Source organism: Mustela lutreola, chromosome 1 (genome assembly GCF_030435805.1).
Source record: "Mustela lutreola isolate mMusLut2 chromosome 1, mMusLut2.pri, whole genome shotgun sequence".
Classification (NCBI taxonomy): Eukaryota; Metazoa; Chordata; class Mammalia; order Carnivora; family Mustelidae; genus Mustela; species Mustela lutreola.
In genome coordinates, this window is record NC_081290.1 from 126,553,977 (window position 1) to 126,571,490 (window position 17,514).

Genomic DNA, 17,514 nt, shown 5'->3' on the forward strand with positions numbered 1-17,514 from the left:
ACACATCCATAAAGGCAGCGTTAATGGGCCTTTATATGAGAATCTTTTCTAAGCAAGCCTTCCAGAAGTCTTCAAAATTGATGTCATAGCCCTTTTAAACTTTTTAGAATCACCATTTGATTTATGTCTTTAGGTTTGTCTAGGTAAAGGGAGTAATACTATTCTTTGATGCAAACTTGGTAATGAAAGTAATATACATCTGTTTTGAGTATTGAGAGATATGAAAGTCTTTTTATATGCACATATGATGAGATATATTGCCCTTAGAATGTGTCATGATACAGATTTAATTTAGATAATAAATGCACAGATTAATCCCCATCTCAGTCTCTTTAGTTCTTCTGTACCTGGTCCTTTCTGTGAGTCACTCAAGCTAACAATTCTTATTTTTAAATGGAGCTTTGCTTTTAGATCATAGCTACTGTTTATGAACAACCTACTGAGTCAGAAAATTTTAGTACAGTAGTAATTCTTAACCCAGGGTAGTTGGTACTATAAAAAAGCTATTTGAAGTAAATTTACTCATGCCAACCAATATTTATTGAGCACCTATTAAGTGCCAGGAATTTTTTGTAGGTAATGAGGACATGTCAGTACAGTACACGACTAAAAAGACAAATCCCTATCCCATAGAGCTGGCACTTGGTGAGGGGAGATACACAGTAAATTAATAGAAGTGTTATGGAGCAATAACTTGGGATAAGGAAAGTCAGGCATGAGAAGAAAAGGGGTTGCAATTTTAAGTAAGGCACTTGGGATAGATCTCAGGGTGGAGGAGACATTGATTAAAGACAGGAGGTAAAGTGAGGTATTCAGGTATTTGGGGGAAGAGAAGGTAAGATAGAAGGGATAGTCCATGCAAAGGCCTTAAAGCGGAAGTATGCCCAGCATATTCCAGAAACAGAAATAAGAACTGAGTGTGGATAAAGCAGAAAGAAAGAGGGGAAAAATAGAAAGAGATGAGAAGCATACATACATACTGGTCTTTGCCAGCTAGTTGAAGGGAAATCAAAATGACCTATTAAAAATGGGAAAAAAGAAAAAAAGCAATTTGAAAGATTTAGATCTTGAAAAGTGAAGGTCACAAGTATTTGCCTATTTTAAAATAAACATTATAAATGGCACCTATATGGGAGGTGTAAACGTTTTTATTAAATTTGCAAAATAGCACATAGGGTTTCCTTCACCTGCATAGTGGTATCTGTTGCTGCATAACAGTAGCTCCCAAAATTAGCCTCTCAAAAACACTGATATTTTTTATTCCACATGGTTTCCCTGGGGCCAGAATCTGGAAACAGCTGAGCTAAGTGTACTTGTTCAGGCTCTCTCCCGGGGTTGCCGACAAGCAGTCCAAGGGGCTGTAGTCATCTGAAGGAAGACTTAATTTCAAGTTCAAATGGCTTCTGGCAGGAGTGCTTAGTTTTCCCGCTTTTGAACAAAGTCCTTAGATCCTTCCCTCCTGGGATCTTCAGAGGGCTGCTTGTGGCATGACAGCAGTCTTCTTCCAAGTGAGTGGCTAGAGAGAGACAGAACGAGCCAGGGAGTGATGGGGTTGGAAGGAGCAAGATCTTCCACGGCATAACCTTGAGAGTGGAACGCTGTTCCTTCCCTTCCTGTTTTCTCAGGTGAAGCCTGGTGCATTGTGGGAGCTGGGGATTGCCCTGGGTGGGGACACCAGAAGGTGGGCCTCCTTGGGGTTATCTTGAAGATCACCTATCCAAACCTCATCTTTCTTTGATTTTAGCAGCCCAGTGACAAAACGTGATCTTTTGGGGTTTTGTTTGTTGTTTATTTGTTTGTTTATGAAAACAATCCAGGACCTCTTCCGTTTTCACAAATGCTTCTTAACTTCTAGGATATTCCAATTATTATTTATTGTTTCCTACCTGTCAAGAACCTTCTGGGTTTTCTCCAGTTTTTAATCATTCTACTTCATTTTAAAATAGCTTTGTTATGGAGTTATTTTGTTTCTTTTTATTCTCACTTAATAAACCCTCATGTGTTTCTTATGACTGACCAAGCATGTACTAAGCACTTTACTTCATTTTATCCTCATAACATATACTTCCAATAGATAGTGTGATCATTTCTATTTTATTGATGGGGAAACTGAGACACAGAAAGGTTAAGATGTTTGCTGAAGCCTATACATCTAGTAACCGGTGTATCTAGCATCTGAGTCTGTGCTGTCTGGCACTGGTCTATGCTGTGCAACCTCTCCTGTTCATCATCATCGTATCTATAGAACTACGTGAAATCCTATACCTTCTCAGATAAGCATTATAAATCTGTTATCAGCGATCACTGTAATTGCATGAGATATCATAATTCAAGTAATCAGCTTAAGATTGTCAAATAATTTGAAACATAAGCTGAGAAAGATGTTAGCATTAAATTGGGGGAAATGATTGAATGGATATTAATTTTACAACAGATTAGTTCTTCAGTGAACGTTTTCATGATACGGGGAAGTTTGTGTCCCCGCAGACCTCACAGCTGCAGAGTTTCAGATAATGAATGCAATGATAAGGAAGTTTGTCCCTTGCCTCTAATACTTAACAACCCGGCAAGGTAGGAATTATCTTCACTTCACAATGAGGAAATGGACTTGTATAGCAATTAAAGAACTTATTCAAGATCCTATGCGGTAAGTAGATGCAGTAAGATGTGAGTTGAACTGGGAGATTTCAGAGCTCACTCGTGGTTTTTCAGCTACCACAGGCTGCCCTCGGTTACTCCAAGGCATATTACATGGTTGTTTCTTCTTCTTCTTCTTCTTCTTTTTTTTTTTTTTTGATTTTGTGTTGGCTTTTCCTTATTAATCCGACCTTTCACAGTACCCTATGAGCTTTCTACATTCTAATATAAATTATAGAAAAACATGGTATCCGATAATGTACTTGAGTCGTTGTATTACTGCCATGTTGAAAGGTTGGCTTTTTCTTTTTAATTTTCCTCCCTATGTTGTGGGAAGGGATATTATTCCTCCAGGCAGCTAATTAACTAGTATATGGATTGCAAGATTTGATTATCTTCAGTCTTGGGCTTACAGTGAAAATCTTACTAATGCCATGAAATCTCACAAACACACCTGCCCCCTTTTTTTGTTGTTGTTTGTAGTCATTGCTATTGTCCTTAACCTCTTGGATTGGCAACAGGTTGGAGGGATTTCATATAAATTTTGCCTAAGAAAAGGTGTTACGTAAATTTCCAGATTCGAGACTTTCAAATATCCTCTCTGGCCAAAGGAGAAGAAATGGTGTCTGAACAGCTACTGCTAATGGGCTCGATTTCTCGGGCTTTAGAAGTAGCTCATTCTAGTTTCTCCGCTGGAGGGGAAAGGCTGGCACAGGGGCTGCCAAAAATGTGGTAAAACAAAGGAGAATGTGGAAACTCCACCGACTAGCTTCTAACGAGGAGGGGAAAATACCATTAATGAAAAGCCATAATGCATACCTTCTTTCTCCAAACAGTTAATGGAACAAAATGCCTTGAGAAACACCTGAAATCACAAGTGGTTTCTATAGAAACCTCAATCCATTTCTATTTTGCTGACATTTGAATAAATGTGAACAGAGCAATGCTTTAGCTCTTCTACATTGCTGCACTGTGGAGACAGAGCTAATGGGTTATCTTAGAACCATGATTAACTACCAGAGCCAAATAGCATCTGTTCTCTGCATTGGTTGACTATTCCGTAATCTTAACTATTTCAGAAAAATCTGGGATTCACAGGTAAAAACAATGCATTTTGCACAACAATAATATTTTGCTGGAACCTAAAACTCCCTATTTTTTTCCTCATATAATCATTTCAAATAGAAATTTGTCATTTTCATGATATAACAATTCTGGTATCCTTTATTCCGAGTAGGTCATTAATACTAATGTACATTCTGTTTTATTAGCTCTCCATTCCCCTTAAGCAAGATGGATTCTGTGAGAAATAACATATATTTTGGCTTCTATTGCCTATGCAAAAATCACATTGTTCCAAAGATGAGTGTAAGAAAACAGGAGGACTCGCAGGGAGGGGACAAGTGTAGAGAAAACCGGGCTTGAAGTGAAAATTGTATAGTTGAGGGTGACTCATCCTCACTGGAAATTTAGCTTCACACTTAGCAATGATAGAGAACTGTCACTCAGGCAGCATGTGAAAAAGACAGCTACTTACATTCTAACTACAGACACAGATGCAGAATGATTTAATTGTATTGCTTTGAAGGATTATCTGGTTTCAATAATTTTTAATTTATGTAAATTATTGCTTACAAATTAATAAACTGTTTTTTTAGAGCAGTTTTAGGTTTGGAGCTAAATTGAACAGGAAATATAGAGTTCCCATATACTACTTGTCCCCACACATGAACAACCTTCCCCAGGATCAGCATTCTCCATTATAGGGGTACATTTATTACAATTGAAGACCTACATTGACATAGCATTATTCCCCATTGGGGTTTACTCTTGCTGTTGAACATTCTACAGGTTTTGACAAATGTGCAGTAACATGTATTTATTGTTATAGAATCATACAGGATAGTATTACTGTCATAAAAATCTTCTGTGCTCCTCTTCATCCCTCCCCCCATTGACCCTTAGTAACCAACAATCTTTTTACTGTTCACAGTTTTACCTTTTCCAGAATGTCATACAGTTGGAATCAGACAGTATGCAGACTTTTCAAATTGGCTTCAATTTCCCTTAATAACATGCATTTAGTTCCCTCCATATCTTTTCATGGCTTGATATCTCATTTTTTAGTGCTGAATAATATTCCACTGTTCAGATATCCACAATTTATTTTATTTTATTTTATTTTATCCTTCGCTTCCCTGCTGAAGGATATCTCGGTAGCTTCCAAGTTACCAAGTTTCAGAGCTCATCCATGGTTTTTCAGCTACCCCAGTTTTGTCAAATTCTAAAGCTTCTATAAACATGTGTGTGCAAGTTTTGTGTGCACATATGTTTTCAATTCCATTTAAGTAAATACTAAGGAGTACAATTGCTGTAGGTATATATATGATAAAAGTATATTTAGTTCTGTAAGAATTGTCAGCTGTCTTTCAAAGTGACTTTACCATTTTGCATTCCTACCATTAGTGAATGAAAGTTGGTCTTGCTCCACATCCTTAGACATAGTATTACATCACATCACATTTAATGATGTCAGTATTTTGGATTTTAGCTATTTTAATGTGTGTGTATAATAGTATTTCATTGTTGTTTTGATTTGTAATTCATAAATGACATATGATATTGAACATTTTTTGAATGCTTACTTTCTATTTGTGTATCTTCTTTAGTAAAGTGCCTTTAAGGTCTCTGGCTCATATTTAAATGGCGTTGCCCATTTTCTTATTGGTGAGTTCTAAGAGTTTGTTTATATATTTTGAGTAACATCCCTTTATCAGATGTGTGCTTTGCAAATATTTTCTCCCAATCTGTGTCTTATCTCTCATTCTCCTGACATTGTTTTTCACAGAGCAGAACTTTTTAATTTTAATAGAATTTACCTTAGGATTTGTTTCTTTCATAGATTGTGCCTTTGGAGTTGTATTTAAAAATCTCATCACTATACCCAAGGTCAGCTAGGATTTCTCTTATGTTACCTTCTGGGAGTTTTGTAATTTTGCTTTTTATATTCAGGTCTATGATCTGTTTTGAGTTAATTCTTGTGAAATGTATAACATCTATGTCTAGGTTTGCTTACTTGTGCATGGATGTTTAGTTGTTCTAGCACCACTGGTGTAGAGGCCAGTTGTATTGCTTTTGCTCTTTTGTCAAATATCAGTGGATTATATTTATACGGGTCTATTTCTGGGGTTTCTATTCCATTCTGTTGAGCTATTTCACCAATAGTACACTGTATTGATTAGTGTACCTTCTGTAAGTCCTCAAGTTGGTTAGCGTCAAGTTGGTTACTTTGCTCTTCTGTTTCAATATCAAGATGGCTCTTCTGAATCTTTTGCCTCTCCTTATAAACTTTAGGAACAGTTTGTTGATATCCACAAAATAACTTGCTGGGATTTTGATTGGGATTGTATTAAATTCACAGATTAAATTAGAAAGACCTAATATCTTGACAATATTGAGTTTTCCTCATGAACATGGAATATCTTCCTTCTATTTAGTTTTTTTGATATCTTTCATTAGAGTTTTGTAGTTTTCCTCATATAGATTTTGTATGTGTTCTATTTTTAAGAGTGCTAATATAAACGATATTGTGTTTTTAATTTCAAAGCTCACTTGTTCATTGCTAGTATTTAGGAAAGAGATTGACTTTAGTATATTAACATATTTTGCAACCTTGCTACGAACACTTACTAGTTCCAGGTTTTCTTGGGTTAAAGCTATTAGATTTTTTACATTGACAAATCTGTCACTGTGAGCAAAGACAGTTTATTTTCTCCCTCCCAATCCATATAGCTTTTATTTCCTTTTCTTGTCTTATTGTATTAGCTAGGATTTTGAGTATGATGTTAAAAAGCTGTGCTGAGAAGGAACTTCTTTGCTTTGTTCCTGATTATTACCATATTTATACCACATTTGTGCATCACAAAGTCTTCAAAGTAATCATTGGGCATAGACCTTGGTGGGTGGCATAATATAGTGGACAAACCATAGTCTTGAATTTGGAAAAACATGGGTTCTTGTATTTGTTTGTGTGCTGTCTGTGTGACCTTAAAAAATCATTTATCCTTCTTGAGACTTGAAATCATTATAGACACACAGGAAGTAATTTCTAGTTCTGGTATTGTTATGAGAATTAGAGGTAGCAGATAAAGAGTTCTTGGGTCAGAGAAGATGATTCATAATAGCTGTAACTATTTCGCTGTAATGTTTTCCTTTTAGACAAGATTAGGACCAATTAGTACACTTGTAGACTTTTTATTCTCTTCACTGTTAAGTCAAAAATATTTTCATATTTGAAGATTGTAGCTCTTCCTTGTTCTTTCTGCATCTTAGTGATCTTTCCTGGTGCCAACACTGTATTCATATTCATATAGTTTAATAGCTAGCTATCACTTTTTTTTTTCAGAGAAATAAGGAAATTTCCTAATGGCTCTAACTTTTTAGGTTTTATAAAGACAGCCATAATCTCCTCGTAGAAGATCTCCTAGACCCAGAAAACTTGGAGAATTTTTGCTTAAGTTTGTGTTTATTTAGAGATATTTAAGGAAATAGGGTCCTTGGAGTTTGGAATAGAAAAGAGAGGTAACATGATAGCAGAGCATGCTTTTTGCATGGAATTTGGGGAGAGAGAATATTATATGAAATTGAATCGCTAGTTCTCTGTGTCTGGGTGGTGCATTGAAAGAATCTGATGGCATGCACTATCTTGAAGATACTAGAGGCAGAGATAAGACCATTAACCTCAAGTCTCACAGAGGTGGTTGAGAAACAGCTGAGTAAGTTAAGTAAAGCTTAACAAAATAGAAGCCCTCTTCCTATTGGGCTTTTTGAAACAACCCACAGAGCCAAGAAGTGATTGTGACTTTGTTAACAAAAGTGGGCCAAAGACGAATGTGGCCTAAGATTTTTTAGAATGGCTAGGACAATGGAATGAATATAGAAGCTGGCAAAGCGTATGCAAATCCTAGAACCTGGTCCCTTTAATTAGGAACTGAGGACACAATTCTAATGAGATGAAAAACACCTAAAGTCACATAGCCAGCCTTCAGAGCTCCAGAAATTAGCAAGTTGCCCCATCTCCTGCTATCACACTTCTAACGTCTTATGTTGACCCTTTGAATGGATATACCCTCCCGTTTCTAAAATTGAAAATGTTTTTATTTTTCCTGCAACATGAAACACAGCCTCTACTGATCTGCCTTATGAAGGCATTCAATACAGTTGTAAATCTGAAAACAAAATCCCCTTCCATTATTAAATTTTTAACAGATCTTTTTGCATTCGCCCTGATAACTTTTTTACAACTGAGAAAATGAGTACTTATTGATTGGTATAAGATATTTAATCTCTTTATCAATTCACATCACTATCAAAAGTGAGTATTAATTACTAAATAAAGGATCATTATGCTATCAGCAATAGGATGCATAATTAAAATAAGTTAACATTCTTTGAGCTCTTATTTTCCTACCAGGCATTGCATTTTGTAGTTTTCATATATATTGTCTCATCAAATTTTTAAGAACTCATGTCCAGTTCCTTACGAATGTCTCCCAGAACAAAGGAATGTTAGGAAATGAGATATCATAAATATATAATGGTTGAATGAGAACACAGCAGTGAAAGAGTTTGGGCTCTTGGATTGATACTGGTCTTCCCATTTGTTTACTGTGATGTCCTGGCACTTGACCCAATTGTGTTTCACTTTCTGCATTCTGAAAAAATGATACATAAAAAAATAACCTATCTTTGAAGAATGAAGTGTAATAAAATATGTAAAATATGGATGGGATCCAACATTCAGATAGTGCTCATTGATGTTAACTGACATTAGTATTTCTGTTATTATTCCTACATAAAAACTCTGTATACTGTGAATGTGTAAAACCTGAACACTTTTAGTGGATAGGTGATTCAAACTGATTTTGTTACTGACCATTTATGAAGCTTCATTAAAACAAAACAAAAAAATTGTATTTACTGGTTTCAATAACTGTGTATTATTTCAAGTCTGACCACATGAGGGCAGCATGGTACCTTTTAAGACAAGGATATAGCCTGGCAGGAGGAGGGAAAAAAAAATATAAAAGCTTTAGGAATCATAGATACAAAATTAAAATTAGAAAACTCTTTAATGATTCCCTAATCCAAACTTTCATTTTATAGTTGAAGGAATTGAGCTCCAAAGAAGCCAGTTAGCAGGTCCCCCGTCACACAATTGATGTCTATTGGCAGTGGAGCAGGAACTGGTTCATAACATTATTATTAGCAACAATAGCTGCATTATCAGAGCACCTAAGGACTCTAAGAGACTCCTTATTATGTACTAATATTGTGCATGACAATATTGTAAAGGAAATCAAATAGTTCTGATAATGAATTCGCCACAGGAATGTTCCTTCCTGGTAAAATAGAAAAATGAAAAGATCGAATTTTATTTCTGGAAGACTTAAGTGTGAACTTGAAGGCAGAGGATTGAACTGTATGACTTCTCAAGGTTGTCATTAGTATTTTGCTCACAACTGTGCATTTGTGAATTGCCTTGAAACTGCGACACTGTCTCTAAGAAGCAGGAGCTAGCAAGGGAAGAGGACCCATTAGTTTTGCCTGGTGAGTGTCCCCATTTCTTAATCTAGTTTTTCTCTGCATCCCCATCCCCAGACATATAGTCATGTGAACACTATACGCGTACAGTTCAGTAACATGCAAAAAAACCCACCAAAAACCAACCAACCAACCAACAAAAAACCAAACAACAACACCAACAAACATAAAAACAACTCTCCAGGGACGGTACCGCAGTGGGCATACTCGGTAGGGGAAGGGTGTTTTAACTTTGTGTCCGCGGTCATCCGAGATGCTTGGCATTTAGTGGGGACTTAACAAACATGTGCTGACTGAATGAATACATAAATTCTTTTATTTATCTTGTGAAAGAATTTTTGTTTCTATCAGAGCTCTAACATTTTACCTTTCATTTGTATGTGAGCATTTTAAAGTAATTAGCTTAGTACAAAGAAAGTGCTAATTTTTTTTGTTGTTGTTGTTGGTAATATACTACTTTGTCCATCTACAAAGCTATGCCTATTACGGTTTTAGGCTGAAGGACAGACAGATTCCAAGTACGATTAACTTAAAATAAAGAGGCTTAGTAAAACAGTGTCAGTTGTCAGTCAATGTTAGACCATTAGATTTTTGTTTAATTTAATTTTTAAAGGCAATAATGGCATCTTGACAGTATAGATTCCTATCTTCCCAGGGAAGAAAAATGAGATCCATAAGACTGGTTCATTTGGTTAAGTTTGCATAGTTAGTGAATGAGAGAGCTATTACTGTAGATAAGGTCTCCAAACACCTGGTCCTTGCTGCTACTTCATAGACAAACTGCTTCTCTTTGTTGGCCTGTATATATGCTACCGCCTGGAAACCACTATCATTTGTGCCAAAACTTCCTTGAGATATGATCCTGCCCATCACCCTGAGACCTTCAGCTACTGTGCCCCCCCCCCCCTTGCTAACTGGGCACCAGCATCCTGCCTTGTCTTTCTCCTGTCTCTTGGACCAGAGGCTCCATTCAGACATGAAGGCCTTTCTCTTATTCCTCCAAGCCTAGAGATCTCTTCCTGAGATGTCCATATGGCTGCAGACCCACATTACTTATCTCTGTATTCCTTTAGATTTCAGCCTAAATGTCCTTCCTGAACCCTAATTTGAGTAGCACACATACTAGGAGTCATTTTTTTAAAAAAATTTCTCTGTGTGTTTTCTCCATAAAACATTGAACTATCCAAAAATTACTATTTTATTTTTATTTTGCTCTTTCTTATCTGTCTTCCTGGCAGATGATATCTAAAATATAACTGATGACAGAAGCCTGGTCTATACTGTTGGTTCTTTTAGTGTGTAATGTTCAATGCTCAATATATGGTAGATGATCTATGAATATTCTCTGGAATGACTCACTCTAAGTCAGTGAAGAAAAACAATATGAGAATGTAGTTCCTGAGAATAAGACTTTTATGTCAGAGGTTCATTGAAAAATATGATCCAATAAATAATAAATCTTCAAATGTAAAGCACTAACTAAATCAGCAGTTGTGTCCTTTAAATGTCTTTGTTAAATTTGTATGGAATTTCTAAATTTTCAAATTAGAGGGATTATATATGTGTAACATTGGGATTAGTTTTGAATAAAATATGTATTTTGTTAAAGGATTATTTATTTTAGAGAGCTCACGTTCATGAGCCCAGGAAGGGCTGGGGGAGGGGCAGAGGAGGAGGGACAGAGAGAATCCTTAAGCTGACTTCGCGCTGAGCACAGACACCAACACGGCTTGATCCCAGGAACCTGAGATCATGACCTGAATGGAAATCAAGAGTCAGATGCTCAGCTGACTGAGCCACACAGGTGCCCCAAAGATACATCTGTCTTTAATTAACAAAGGTAATGTTATGGCCTTGTCTCAGATATTTAGCATCAGTTGAGTAGGATTGTATGAAACTTCAAAGGCTCATCCTGTCATCATTCAAATAAGGCTACCTAAAGATCAAAACCAGAGAGATAGGTCATGTAAAAGGTAGACTATAAGTCTTAATGACACAGCAAGGATAAAAGCATAAACTCCCTTATTCCACCACATCTCATGGCTTCTCTGGTATTTAGGAAGCCCAAGAGCTTCTATTTGATCTTTGTTTTCAATAAAAATGAATATACAAATATGAATAAATGAATATATAAATACAAATAAATGAATATCTAAAATCAAACCACACTTTTTCTTCGTACTATCTTTCCACAGATTTATAACCTTCATATTTTGAGCATACACATTCTGAATAACAAGTGGGACACTTTCAAGGTAGAACACCCAGTCAGCCAGGAGTCTTGGTTGCCCGGTTCTAAGTACCAAACACTTCTGGTGAAAGATGGGATGCTGGGAATACCTGACCCGGGCTGAGCGAGTAAAACTGGAGGGTTGATAAGAATGACTATCTGACAAAGAGGCTGGAGCTAAACCCAGAAGCAAAGATGCTGTTTGGGAAATCATGGCGGAAATCCCAAACCAAAGGAAGGAAGAGAGGGTGTGCTAATGAACAGAGTCAGGAAAGCTTCCCCACCCATGCCTTAAAGAGACAACTGAATAGGTATGCAGCTGCTTTGGGGCTGGGTATGAGCTTGGGTCATCCTCACTGAGCAGTTTAAATTGCTACATCCTGACTTCTTTTGCAATTGTGATTTTCCTAGAGGCATGGTTGCACGTTAGCCCCAGACATCAGGTTTTACTATCTTATCTCTTTTATTACATTACTGGAATGGATTGTATTATGGGTCTATAGTTCTTCCTCTCTCCCTGCTATGCTATCACTCACCTGTGAATGAAGTGTATCTCCTTACCCCATTGACTTTGGGCTTGTCCAAGTGATACCTGCTTTAGCTAATGGAATATTGGGCAGAAATGACCACGCGTCTTTTCTCAACTTGTGCCTTAGTGGCAAGATTCAGCCAATACTCTTGGAACAGCTCCCCTTAGCCATAATGTATCTCAGGGAGCTATTTCTTCTTTAGCCTGGATCCTGAAAGGAAGATTCAAATCAGTCTGAAGCTTGTGATCCAGCCTAGTAGTCCAGGAAAGACAAGACAATCCCAGCTGAGAGCACTGGAATGACAGATCACCTTCCATTTGGGGAAAAAAAATTTTTGTAAGCCATGGGAATTGAGGGGATGTTTGCTATACAGCATATTTATGGCAAAACCCTAATTTACCCGCTGATCAAATACAGCCAACTAGAAGAGTGAATTTACAGAAGAGAAAAAAAATCATTGAAAAATGCTTCTAGGAATTGAGAAATCACACCCAATATTATTGACAAAATAATCTAATCCCTCCTTTAGATAGCCTGCTAGATCTCTTTAGGATGACTCCAATAATTGATCTATTTCAAGATCTAAAAGCAACCCAGGTTCAATATGGTAACTCTGGTCTGTGACCTGTTGTACCTCTTCCTCCAGGCCAGAAAGGAGTCCTGGGTTCAGATTCTATTTTAGTGAAGGACAAACCATATACTTGCACCAGGACCCTGGTATCTATAAATGGTGGTTTTCTGAGTTGGATTTTCCTGGGGAGCTCTTTAGAGGAACACTGTATTACCAGTTTGACTGAACCATGTACCCACTAGTGTGTGGAACTGTTGGTTCTTCTCATGTGGAGAGCCTATGGTTAGTCCTTCTGAATTACAACAGGATGGTCCCCCATCAATTTGCAACCTACTCTTCTTTCTTAGACTGTGTTTATTGCAAACAAGTGAAGAATTGCAGTAATATTCGCATCTCTGAGAGTGTTAAATTAGCTTTTTTTTTTTTTTTTTTTTTAGATTTTCCTATTTAATTTTAAACACTATGAAGGTACAGACTGTTGCTTTTTTTAAAGTTACTTGTAGGGAATACTAGAAAGTTCTGTGAGAAGTGAGTACTTGGTAGTTGCTCCTAGTTGCTTCTGTTCTCCACCTCACTTTGCTCCAGCAGACCTGGACAAAAACTCCTCGAAAACGAGTCTCACTTTTGGTCCATTCAATAATCATCCTTTTGGAAGAAACGAATATTGATAATTAAGAGAAGTAGTAAAAATGCATCACACATTGAAGGAAAGCTTTAGTTAGTATATGTATTAAAAAAAAATCATGATCCAAAATAAGACTGATTTATTTTATTGTTCTGAAACTTTTAAAAAAATTCTAGTTTTTGAGACAATTTTAGTGATTGATTTAACAGAATTCCTGCAAACATCAGTAATTGATGAATTTATTTAAAAAAATAAATAAGGGCACCTGGATGGCTCAGATGGTTAAGCATCTGTCTTCATCTCAGCTCATGATCTGCAGGCTTTGGAGTTGAGCCCCACATCAAGTCCCACATTGGGCTCCTGGCTCGGGCAGAGTCTGCTTTTCCCTCTCCCTCTCCCTTTTCTCCTCTCATATCTCTCTCTCTGTATCTCTCTGTCTCAAATGAATAAATAAAATCTTAAAAAAAAATAAAAAACCAGCAAAACTAACTAAACCTGGAAAATTTATTAACTTTAAAAATAAACTGTTTAAATTAACATAAGCATATTTTCAAAGATAGTTTGGGACATCAATACTTCTTCTTTTTTTTTTTTTAAGATTTTATTTATTTATTTGACACAGAGAGAGAGATCACAAGTAGGCAGAGAGGCAGACAGAGAAAGAGGGAGGGAAGCAGGCCCCCTGCTGAGCAGAGAGCCCAATGTGGGACTCGATCCCAGGACCCCAGGATCATGACTGGAGCCAAAGGCAGAGGCCCAACCCACTGAGCCACCCAGGCGCACCCTGCTTTCAGTTCTTTTGGATAAATACCAAGGAATGGAATAGCTGATCATACGGTGGCTTTACTTTTTAGCTGTTTGTTTGTTTGTGAGACCTCTATGCTCATTTCAGTAGTGGCTGCAACATTTCACACTCCCACCCACAGTGTAGAGGGTACAACATATTTCTTAAATTTACTCCAGCTACAACTTTGAAATACTGGCTTGACGCTTTTCAAATTTGTAAACTAGAGGGTTTGCAAGACAGTATCAATTAAAGAGGTGGAAGAATGATGACATTAATTTCTTTTTTAAAATAGTTCTTATCATCTATTTTGGAATTTCGTGGGAGAAAAAAATGACCTTTAGCTCAAGTATGTCGTTTTCTAGATGTTAAGTATATGCTTTCAACTATCAAATTACAGACCATGGATTAGAAAACTCTAAATGAAGTTAATGTATCTTTTTCCATAAAGAAGAAAACGACTATAAAATTTGAAGAAATTTAAATTTTTAAATTTATTTATTTATTTTTATTTATTCATTTGAGAGAGAATGAGAGCCAGAGAGATCACAAAGGAAGAAGGAAAATAACCATTTTAGAACTTTGTAGTTATTGAAAACTTTTTTCACCATTTCTCTGTCTTTAGCAATCATACTACAATATTGTAGTAAGATTTCTTTATATATTAAGGTGAAGCAACAAATCATGTAACAAAATGCCTACTAGAAATTACCAAGTAAATAATGATGGCTTTTTTCTTCTTTCTCCAACTATATTGGAGGTGATGGCCAACGTGGACAATCTCAGTGAACCAAGTATCTGGTAGGTCAGTCTCTTACTCCAATGAATATAGAACATTTCCAGGAGAAACTTAACAGTTATACAGAATCAATGACAAAAACACACACTAGTTTTAAAAATCATCCCACAGAGGACAGAGGAGTTACTAGTATCCTCATTAAGGGTGGAATAAAATGGTCAGATAGGGCAGTTCTCACAGGCATTTCCAATCCCATCTGGTTCCCACATGTGATATGCTGACTAAAAGGCCAGGGGTGTCTGTCATGGCACCTACCAAGGTAGTGGGGACATGAACCTGCTTTAAAGCTGTAAGGGTCAGGGGATCTGTTGAGGTTGTGGGGTATCTAGCTCTGCCCAAGCCAAGTCAGGTAACTGGCCATGGCTGAGCTGGGCACTAACAGATCTCCAGTTAGCTGCTGATTTAGCCAAAGATGCTAATTAGAACATCCTAGGAATGAAATCAGAAGCTACATGCACCCAGAAAACATCAGGCTGGCCACTGAACAATGAAGACTGATGTGGATCTTGAGAATACTGTATAGATCTGAGAATCCATTCCCCATGCTTCCCCCATGAGAGTCCTTGCACTCATACATAAAACACAGTCTTAGGAACATAAAGGAGAGCATAAAGGAGAGCTGGAGAGCAGAACTAATAGGCTGAATTTCTCCTACTACCTTGTGTGGGAGTGTGTGAAGACTACACCAGTTATAAAGTTGAGTCGGAGTAAGTTGGTGACAACACTACAGAAACTGTGTATACATCAAATATTTGTGTTTCTTGCCATGTATTCAACCTCATTATTTCTCAGACCTTCCTTTGCCATTTTTAAAAATTTGTTATGACATTGCAATCCAACACTATTAATGTTTTTCTCTTTCCCCTCAAATTGGGGGCCCGTATCCATAGCTGAAATGTAACAAGGGCATATCCCCCACATTTCAAAGAGAACTACTAACACTGTAGCCAGAAACCTGCAGAAGCAATCCCATGAAAATGAGAAGACCTGGCTTCCAAGACTGAGGGGATGCCCAAGGATGGGAAGAAAAAGTCGTTATTCCTCTAAGAAGTATAGTATTAGTGGCGAGTACTGAGTCCTTCCCTTCCCAGCTAAGGAAGAAGCACTCCAGTCCCAGTCCCCATGTTTGTTGACACCAGGGAGGGTTCATGGGAAAGGCATAAAAGAGGGCTTCCCTGCGAAAAATGGAAAACCAGGGAAGGCTGGTATTCTGATCTGCATCATTGCCTGCTTAGGCTACACATCAGCCTCTCTACTGGGTGCCCATCTGAGCAGGGCTAAAGGTGATCTGGGAGAGGAAAAGTAGGCCAGAGAGAGAGAGAGAGAGAGAAAAGAAATGGAAATGGCTGGCCCCAGCATTGTAGTATAACGAGAATGTGTGTTTTTCACAGGTCAAATGGAAATCTCTAGAAGGATTTGAGCTGAGCTCGTTCTTGCACATTTACCACAGAAGAGGATCCTAGTAGCAATGGGTTCAAGGTGGACCATCAGGGGCTGGAGCTGGATGGGGTTCTAGAGACTGTTGACTGAACCCACACCAGTTTCTCATTTCAGGGAACTGTGGACTAGATGGCATGGGAGAACCTTCCAGAGACCTACAGTTGGGCTCAAGGAGTGAGCCAACCCCGGGATGTCTGCATCACAGAAGACAGTGACACCAAGGGCATGGGGAGGTGAGGAGTAAAATTGTTGGCCATTTTTCTTTCCTTAGACCATTTCCCGAGCATAGCCAGAGAGAGCACATGGGAATGCACTGAATTAGATGTGGAATTTTAACTCAAATGGCCTGAATTCTGGTAAGGGAAAATAGTTAAAAATTTCCAAAATCTGCCCAAGATGCCACTCAAGGTTGAGAAAAGGGATTCAAATGAGCAGGACCAAAAGTAGAGACTAGAAAAGAAAAACAAAGCTCTTTTATGGTTCAAGGCTAAATAAACTGCTTTTACAACAAATGAGCAACTGTGAATTTTTTTTTTAATTTTATTTATTTATTTGACAGAGATCACAAGTAGGAAGAGAGAGAGAGAGAGGAAGCAGGCTCCCTGCTGAGCAGATAGCCTAATGTGGGGCCTGATCCCAGGACCCTGAGATCATGACCTGAGCCGAAGGCAGAGGCTTTAACCCACTGAGCCACCCAGGCGCCCCCGAGCAACTGTGAATTTAGATCAAAGTAACGGAGACTATTTTATAAGGAGAGCAGAAAGAAAACCAACATTTACAGAGCACACATTAACTGGTAGGTAGTTTTCAAAGAGTCTATATCTCTTACTTATTCTTACAGGGAGTTGCTCACTGTTTCCTCCTTTAAATAGTGAAACTGATGCTGACAGACATTAAGTGACTTACCCAGGGACATACACGGAAGGAATCGTGGATCTAGGATTACACGCGGGTAAATATGATGTTAATGCTGTATTTAGTCTACTGTTCTCCGCTGCCACCAACTGAGGTGGGCTGGTAGACATGCTCCATATTAAAAAGTCCTTGGCATCTGCTTTCATGTTCATGTCTGATCTAGGGTAGAAGTCATTCTTTGAGGTATGATATACTTTACCTCGATTTTTCAAACGTATATGATGAGTCTTTGGCAGTTCTAGTACTAATTCCCTATTAAGAATGTGCAGAGTCTTGCTTTTATTGTGAATTTCCTTTGTTTGGGCGGTGTACTTTGGTGCTATGGAGATGATATTCACAGACAGATGTTAACACGTCATTATAAACACTGCCTGTTTCTG